This window comes from Octodon degus, unplaced genomic scaffold (genome assembly GCF_000260255.1).
Source record: "Octodon degus isolate 3935 unplaced genomic scaffold, OctDeg1.0 scaffold00007, whole genome shotgun sequence".
NCBI lineage: Eukaryota > Metazoa > Chordata > Mammalia > Rodentia > Octodontidae > Octodon > Octodon degus.
Genome location: NW_004524583.1, coordinates 17,945,418 through 17,953,631, shown reverse-complemented (window position 1 = coordinate 17,953,631; position 8,214 = coordinate 17,945,418). Strand labels below are relative to the sequence as shown.

At 53.8% G+C, this 8,214-nt stretch overlaps 1 protein-coding gene across 5 annotated transcripts in view; it reads left to right on the top strand.

Moving 5' to 3' along the window:
* The first annotated feature begins 537 nt into the window (after positions 1–537).
* The window catches only part of Plekhg3 (pleckstrin homology and RhoGEF domain containing G3), a 47,187-nt gene continuing 39,510 nt past the window's right edge, over positions 538–8,214 (top strand). For 3 of the 5 annotated variants that reach the window (XM_023702916.1, XM_023702909.1, XM_023702885.1), the window contains exon 1: positions 538–722. The gene's annotated coding sequence lies outside the window, so the exon portion shown is untranslated. Of the gene's footprint in view, positions 723–5,422; positions 5,443–5,885; positions 6,050–8,214 lie in introns of those variants that run through there. The other 2 variants (XM_023702902.1, XM_023702892.1) reach the window with 2 other exon arrangements.

Below are 8,214 nucleotides of genomic sequence, written 5' to 3'. Positions count from 1 at the left end.
AAGTTTGAATTTTATCTGGAGAGGGCTACGAACTACGTAGTTTCGGTGAGGAATTCGAGACACGCATTTCTGACTCACGCCGAGATGCCCTGCCCCGGGTGGGATCTGGACCTTCACATCCAACCCGGATGGATGCCTCGCCGGGGACAGAACCCCTTGCAGGGCCTGCCGCTCCCACCGTGCACAGGGCGGGCTCAGCGGCGCACCGCCCACTCCGGACGCAGTGGTGCCAGGTTGGCGACACCAAGGTGACCCTACCACGTGCGTCCCGGTGCATCCAGGTTGCCGGGAGGAGCTGGCGGCCGGAGGGGCCGACACCACGGGGCCCCACGCGTTCCCCCGCGGGCCTGAATCTGGAGCGTTCCCTGGCCGCCTAGCAGCGCCCCGCAAGTCCCCACCCCTGGCCGGCGGGGCGGCTCAAGGCTGCAGCCTTCCCGCGGCCGAGTCTCCACCCCCTGGAAACATTCCCGGCCCGCCCCGCTCTCGCTCCCGGTCGCCAGCCCAGGCCGCTGCCGGGCCCCGCTCGGCTCCGACTTCCTGGCGCGCAGGGGAGCAGCGCGCAGAACCGCGTCTCCGCGTCCCGGGCGGCTGCAGGGGGCGGGAGCAGCCGGCGGCCGCGTCCCCTTCCGAGAGCGACTTTCAAACTCGCGCCCGCCTCACAGCGCCACCTGGGCAGCCCCGTGCGCCGTGCGCGTCCGGAGCCTCGGAGCGGCGATCGCGCGGTGAGTGTCCCTCGGTTGTCCCTGCGCACCACTGGAGCACAGGCGGCGAAAGGGTGGTGGTGGTGGGGGGAGCGGCCGTGTCTTTCCCCTTCCGGGGTCCGCATTGTCTCCTGTGGGTAAAGGACCCACGGCGAACGAGGTGGCCCAGGGCTGTTGGCTCCTCTCTGGGCGACCGTCCCGGCAGGGGCGAGGGCGTGGGGACTGTTCTGAGAGTTTTCTGCCCATTTTACTTCCACCCCAGAAGTAAAAAGAGGGACCACTCAGGGGGCTCCGCGCGGCTGCGCCCACCCTGGCCTGTTGCGCGCCAGCAGCTGGTTCTGGCCGGCGGCCGTAGCTCCTGGGAAAGCCATCCCAGGTCCCTGGAGCCAGGCGCTGCCTGCCCCTGTTCCGGGTTCAAGCCGTACGGCGCTCACTCTTAAGGAGTCGCGGGTCCCTGTGCAGGCCCAGTCGTAGGTGCCGGAGCCCGGGAGCGCTGAGAGCGCAGAGCCGCTGGCGGCGCGGCCCCGCCGTGCGCGCGCACTCCTGAAATCTGCTTAATTTTTAGACGTTGCTTAGGTAACTACTTTGATTCTTTGGAGCCACTTTCAAAAACAAAGGGAGCGAGAAATGTAATGGTTGGAGGCGGGAGAGGGGGTAGGAACCTAGTGGGATCGTTGTGCTCTGGGTCCCTTGCTGCTCAGCTGGCTTACGAAGGGGCCCTGCGCTGCCCCAAACCGGAGCAGACGACCCGGACGCGTCACCTTTCAGGCTCCCTGGCAGGGGGTCCACTGAGTCTCCCCAGCTGGTCCTCTGCTGCAGCCCCATCACGTGGCCCTTGCTCAAGACATAATAAGCGGGGAAGAGTAACGACGGTCCGGAGAAGGAGGGGAGCTCCCTGCTGAGCGTCCTGCCAGCCCCTCCTCCTCTGCTGAGCTGGAATGTAGTCTCGCACCCCTTAACCGCAACTCCAGCAGAAAAGTTTGAGAGTAAGAGGCCAGAGAAGGTGAATCGTGCTGTGTCCTGACTCTTCTCGGTGCGTCTGAGCACACACCTGTCTAGCCGACCCCATCTTGTTTGCTGTAGATCTTCCTGCCTCTGCCGCCTCTTCCCTAACGACTCTTGGGTCCCTGGGGGTGGGGCTGGGAATTGAGGATACAGGAAACTCCCAGGCCTGTGCTTTTAAGAGCTAGCTGCAGGAGCCGGGGAGATGGCTTAGAGAATAAGTGCTTCCCTGGCAAGCTCAGGGGCCCGAGTTCAATCCCTGGTTGGGGGGCGGGGGATAAAAAAATAAAAAATCGAGCCAGCTGCTTTGGAGCTTTTCCCTTGCCTTGATTAGAAATGCTCTAAGCCCAGTGTAGTGGTTTACGCCTGTAATCACAGCATTTGGGAGGCTGAGGCAGGAGGATCAGTGGGAGTTCAAGGATAGCCTGGACTGCATTGTGAGAGCCTGTCTCAAAACGATTAAAAAGAAAGAAAGAAAGAAAGAAAGAAAGAAAGAAAGAAAGAAAGAAAGCAAGAAAAAAAGTGGCCTAGTAGGGAGAGTGAAAAGAGCGCTGGGCCAAGTCCAGTTTGGGTTTTGGCTTGAGTTTTAGGCCTGATTCTACTGTGTGGGCAAAAACTGATGTGTGCTGGGGCTGGAGGTCCCTCAGATTAGCCCATCCGGTCTACACACAAAGGTACGAAGCTCTGAGGGGCGGTGACTTCCACCTGGGCCCCACCGGCCAAACAGACCTGTGCTCCTAGCTCCTCACCATTCATTGTCTGTTTTTTCAACATGACCTGGCCAGTTCAAACTTTTCCTGACTCCGTTTCTATGTGAAGGGAGTGGGATTAGTTGTCTGACTTTCCTTAAAAATAGGGGCTATGGTAAAAATCAGGTGAAGCCTCACATGGGGTAAGTGTTCCATAAACTATATAAGAAAAAGTAGTCTGCACGGTAATGGGGAGGGTCCCTCAGGGCTTGGCAATCTTCTGGGTATACCCCGAGTGTACCCCGGGGGGATGGGTAGGGAGCCAGTGGTGGAAGTTTACTCCTTGGCCCATAGGAGTTCTGCTCCAGAGTAAACACTGGCCTTACCAAATCCACCCGCTGTCCCAGGGTCATGGTGTTTACAGCAGAGCAGGCCAAAGGGCAGGCCAGGGTGACCAGCACCAGAAGGGTGAGGGTCTGCTGTCCAGTTGTCTGGCTCCCCTGCCACCTCCATCCTGCACTCAGCCTCAGGAAGGCGAAGGCGGTAGCCCGCCATGAATACCAGGCCCAGCAGGCTCTTCTGAAGCTCTTCTCTGTTGTGCTGGGGGTGGGGGATCCTCTGGGTGACAGGGTGTCGCCTGCCTTTGCAGCTGGACTGGGGGCTGCTTTCAGCATCCGCGCGCCCTCCCCCGCTCCAGGCGGCCTTTCTGACCCAGGCCATCACGCTGGGCCCCCCTCTGGTCAGCTGCGTGTCCATCTACAGGCCTTTGTTCCAGAGCTGCAAGTCTCCCTCCCGAAGCCCTCAGGCTGGGGCCCTGGCAGCTGGAAGTCACCACTGCCACCAGGAAGCTCTTTGGGAGCCCCAGGGGACTAGACCTTCATTTCCTCTTCTCAGGCTCATCTGGAGCCCCCAGCTGGCTCCTGGCCATGTTCCATCTTTTCTCAGCTTTCCATTCTTCCCCTTGAATGAATGGATTATCTACTATTCCTCCCTGCACAGGCTCTTGCCTCTCAGCTCTATTTTATGTCCTTTTATTTATTTATTCAACAGTTATTTATTTAGCGCTCACTGTATGAATGCTAGGTACTGGGAACTCAGCAGGGAACAAAATACAGTCTCCAACAATTATTGACTTTGTGAAGCTGACAATAAACATGACAAGAGAACACGAATAAAGAGCTTCTTAGTGATAACCAGAAAAATATGGTAGGGAAGGCAGATGTGAATTGCCAGGGAGGGAAGGAGATGGTGATCCAGGTGGTGTGGCCAGGAAAGTTTCCCTTCGGAAAGGACCTCGAGCTGGTGCCCACAGGAGCTATTTCCCTTCTTTGAAACTCACTTCAGTATGCCACTGAGGCCTTTAGCTGAAAGCTTTGGGGTCAGACACCTGGGTTCAAACCTGGGCCCACAGCCACTGTCAGGGAGCTAAACTTGTTTGAACCTGTGTTTCTCACTATAAAAAGGAGTTAGTCATGCTGCCCACTGTGGATGGCATTGGGAGCGTGAACATTGAAATAGTGCGTGTTCACTGAGCGAGCCTGGCTAGAGAGGGGTACAGAGCTGCTAACTTGATATAAGGGGGGCTCAGATACACAGTTTTGGGTTTTTTTGTTTTTTTTTTTTTCCCATTACCAGGGATTGAACTCAAGACTCTGCGCTTGCCAGACAAGTGCTTATTCTACTGAGCTATCTCCCTGGCCCCTACAGTTAATATTTAAATTAAAAACTTCCCACAGTGTAAAACAACGTAAAAGATACATTGCCATTAATCCCCTTCAAAATGCTGCCCTCACTTTGAGCACAGTGACCCCATCCTTCTTGCGCTTTCTGAAGCTGTGCCGGAAGTTCTCTTTCCTAAGTGTCATGGCTGCTGCTATGGCCGTCCAAAGGAAAGGCAGGGATTGTAGCCTGCCCCGGTGGCCCATGCCTGTCATCCCAGCACTTGGGAGGCCGAGGTGGGAGAATCCTTGAAAATTCCAGATCAGCCAGGGCTACAAGTGAGTTTAAGGCCAGCCTGAACTGCATAGTGAGACCCTGTCTCAAAGAGGCAAAAAATAAAAAGAAATAGCAGCAGCAAAAACTTGACTGTGTTCTCTGCTTTACTGAATTTGGCCTCATGCAACTTCTGTCTCTTTTCTGCAGTAAAAATGACCATGAAACGTCAATGTTTTGAATTTATTCAGGGCCTCCAGGCTGCAGTAACAGAGCTACTAAAAACATTCACAAAAAGGCTTTAAAACTATCCCAGAAAAGGGCTGGTGAGATAGCTCAGTGGACTAAGCTTCTGCTTAGGCATGCACAGGGACCAGGGTTCGATCCTTGGAGCGCTGAGCTGGCCACCAAGACCGGCCATGGTGGCGCATACCTATAATCCCAATGCTGGGGAGGCTGAAAACAGGAGGATCACTGCGAGTCCAGGCTGCATACTGAGACCCTGTACCAAATACATTACAGCAAACAAACAAACAAACAAACAAAACAACTACCTCAGAAAGCCTCAAGGAGGAAGAGTATTTTGAGGGTGATTCATGGTAATGTATCTTTTACTGAAACATTCTAAAAAGACATTTTAAACATTCACTAGTTTTCACTCAGCTCTGTTTCATGCGGGGTGGGGCTCAGGACTCAGGGTGGAAACATTTCCATTTTAAAATGTGAGTGGATCCTTCCTAGCAGCATGCCTTCGGCCTGAGCCTGGACTGCACATGGAGGAAGCAGGACTCCAGCTGTGCGCTGGCCCTTACCCTCTGTGGTGGAGTGGGTGACCTGGGGCAGCCCTGACCTGTCCTTTATTTGGAATTCTCCCTGCTTCCAATCAGTAGGTGAATCACACCCCTCTCCCTGGCCTCTCCCCTTGGCCCCAGAGCCGAGAGGCTGGCTGCCCTCCCTCTCAGCCTTGGGTAGATGAGTTGTGCTGGGGGGTGTGGTGCAGAGCTAGGGCTGAGAGGGAGACAGAGAGAGGGTCACGAGGTGGAGCTGTCCCTGACAGCCCCACAGAGGTAGCAGTTGGATTTTAGGACAGCTGCGAAGCAGTCACACAGACCTTCCAGGTAGGTTCACTGGGGTCCACAATTAATTTTTGAGACAGCTTCTGTGTTAAACAGGCTGACCTTAAAGAGATCTTTCTGCCTTAGCCTTCCAAGTAGCTCAGACTAAAGGTACCTGCTGCTGTACTTTTTTTTGAGACAGGGTCTCACAGTAGCCCAGGCTGGTCTCGAACTCTCAGTCACCCTCCTGCCTCATCGGCCTTGTGAGTGCTGGGGTTCCAGGCTCAAGCAGCAGGATGACAGATACTGTGAAAGCGCAGCTTCTAACCAGCTCATCGGATGGGTGTTTTCCTCTCTGAGCTGGAGACATGGGTGTCAAAGGGGTGTAAACTAAATTTCTGTTGTCAGAATTTGTGGTAAGTGGTTTCCTGGGGACTCTGCTCTGCTCAGGAAGTGAGAGATGTGCCGCAAGGGCTGGGCTTGAGGAAGTATCAGCCACGCCACTGCCTGGAGAGCCCACTGCCATTCGCTGCAGAACCCAGTATGTCTGACCTCCGATGAAGTTGCGAAGAGGCCCGAAGAGTTGGAAGCACACTGCTTACCTGTGACATGGTGTGACCTGAGGTGGGGGCAGGGTCCAACCTGTTGTCAGCTGGAGACGTGTCTGGAGGTACTAGGGCCCCTGCGGAGCTGGCCGGGTCTAAAGGCTGGCCCTGGTGACCATCTGGGCCCTGTTGGCTCTGCTGCCTTCAGAAGCTCTCTGAGGGCAGGAGCTGTGCTTGACTCGTCCGCGTCCCCAGAGCTCTCGGTACGGTACTGGGGGTGATAATCGGCCCAGTGGGCTCAGGCTTGTAGGGAAGGGGCTAGGGTTGAAGCTCAAAGACTCATTTCATGCTGGGTAGACTCTGGCTGAGAGCAGAACTGGAGCAAAATTCTGGCGGGTTCCATGGTAGTTATAGGGGTACACCACTGCAGCCAGCCCAGCAAGTACTGCATTTCGGGGAGGCCGTATATGCGTAAACCTCTATTCATCTAGCTCTTTGCTGCATCCTTGTGCCTGTTGTATAGAAGGATTCCAATAAATACTCGTCAGGCAAAGTGCTACTGTGTTGTTTGCGGAACTGGGGATTGAACTTAGGCCCTGGCGCTTGCCAGGGAAGCACTTATTCCACTGAGCCATCTCCCCGGCTTCAAAGTGCTACTGTGGAATTGGAGACTTTTTTTTTTTTTTAAATGTATTTGTTTGTCATAGGGTCTCACTATGCAGCTTGGACTCATAGTAATTCTATTTTTTGGCCTCCCCAGTGCTGGGGTTCCAGGTGTGTGCCACTATGCCCTAAGCGTGGACTCTGTGGCCAACTCAGCCTGCCCTGGGGGTGGGGCTGGTGCAGCTTGTGGTACTGGGGACAGGGATCAAACTGCCATTCTTGTGCTTGCCTAAGCAGGTGCTTTAGTCCGCTGAGCTATCTTTTCAGCCCTGAAGACATTTTTAGAATGTTCTCTGCAAGCACTTACTCCACTGGGCTATCTCGCCAGCCCATGTCCCAAGCTTTGAAGAAGTGCTCATCCAGCCTGCAAAATGTAAAGATCTGGCTGCAGTGGGGGCCTCAGTCTTCTGGGCCTCCTGCAGAGTTTGTGCCCAGGCAGGTTGGGCCAGAGTGGATGGATGGCAGGGTGTGCGGTGGCCCTTGGAGATGACTCCTGCACTAGCCTGCGATCCGACCCCCACTCTAGCCCATTGGTAGCTCTCAGCAGCCTTGCTTTGTCTGCACATGGCCAGGACCGCTGGCACTGGCCAAGAATGCGGTTCCCAGGGAATGCAGCTCCTCACATCCAGTTTAGCTTTTTTTTTTTTTCCTGGTCTTTCTGTGATAGGGTCTGGCCATGCAGTTCAGGCTGGCCTTGAGCTTACTTTGTAGTCCATCCTGGTCTTGAACTTGCAGTGATCCTCCTGCGTCAGCCTCCTGAGTGCTGGGATTACAGGCGTGCTGTACCACGCCTGGCCAGGTTAGCTTTTACATACAAGCTGTGTCATCTATTTCCAAGTCCACAGCAGATAGGAAACAGCAAATGAAAGAGAGGATAACGGGGCCGGGGAGATGGCTCAGCAAGGGCCTGAGTTCAATCCTTGGCTCTGGTTCTGCAAAAAAAAAAAAAAAAAAAAAAAAAAAAAAAAAAAAAAAAAAGAAAGAAAGAAAGAAAAAAGAAAGAGAGGGTAAGGAAACCAGAACACACATGCCTTTAATCTGGGAGGGTCAGGCAGGAGGATCCCAAGTTTGAGTCCTGCCTAGGTGGCTTAGTGAGACTATCTCAAAGTAAAAATAAATGGCCCAACAGAAATGCCCTGGGTCTAATACCCAGTGCTGGGGTGAGTGTAAGAAAGAAAGCAACCCGGAAAGCTCAAAAAAAAAAAAAAGAAAGAAAAAAAAATCAAAACAAAAAAACAGAACAGAGAGGGGAGGGGACATGGGTATGGTGTAGTGAAAGTTAGTATGAGAAGGGCTGAGGTGGAAACAGTGGAGCCCCAAGTCATTTGTTCAGGGGGACCTGCTTGGATGCAACCTCAGGCATCACCTGGGTGATAACGGATGGCTTGCTGATAATTGTGACCCTGGGTCACCAAGAAAAGGCTAAATCATTCCCTCGCCTCTGTTTAGGAAAGCAGAAAATCGTAAAACATTTAGGTTTCCTATCAGATTGGCTAGATTTTTTTATTTTTATTTTTATGTTTTGGAACTGCGGACTGAGCTCAGGCCTTTGCGGTTGCCAGGGAAGCGCTTATTTTACTGAGCCATCTCTCTGGTCCTGGCTAAAATGTTTTAGATTTTTTTATTT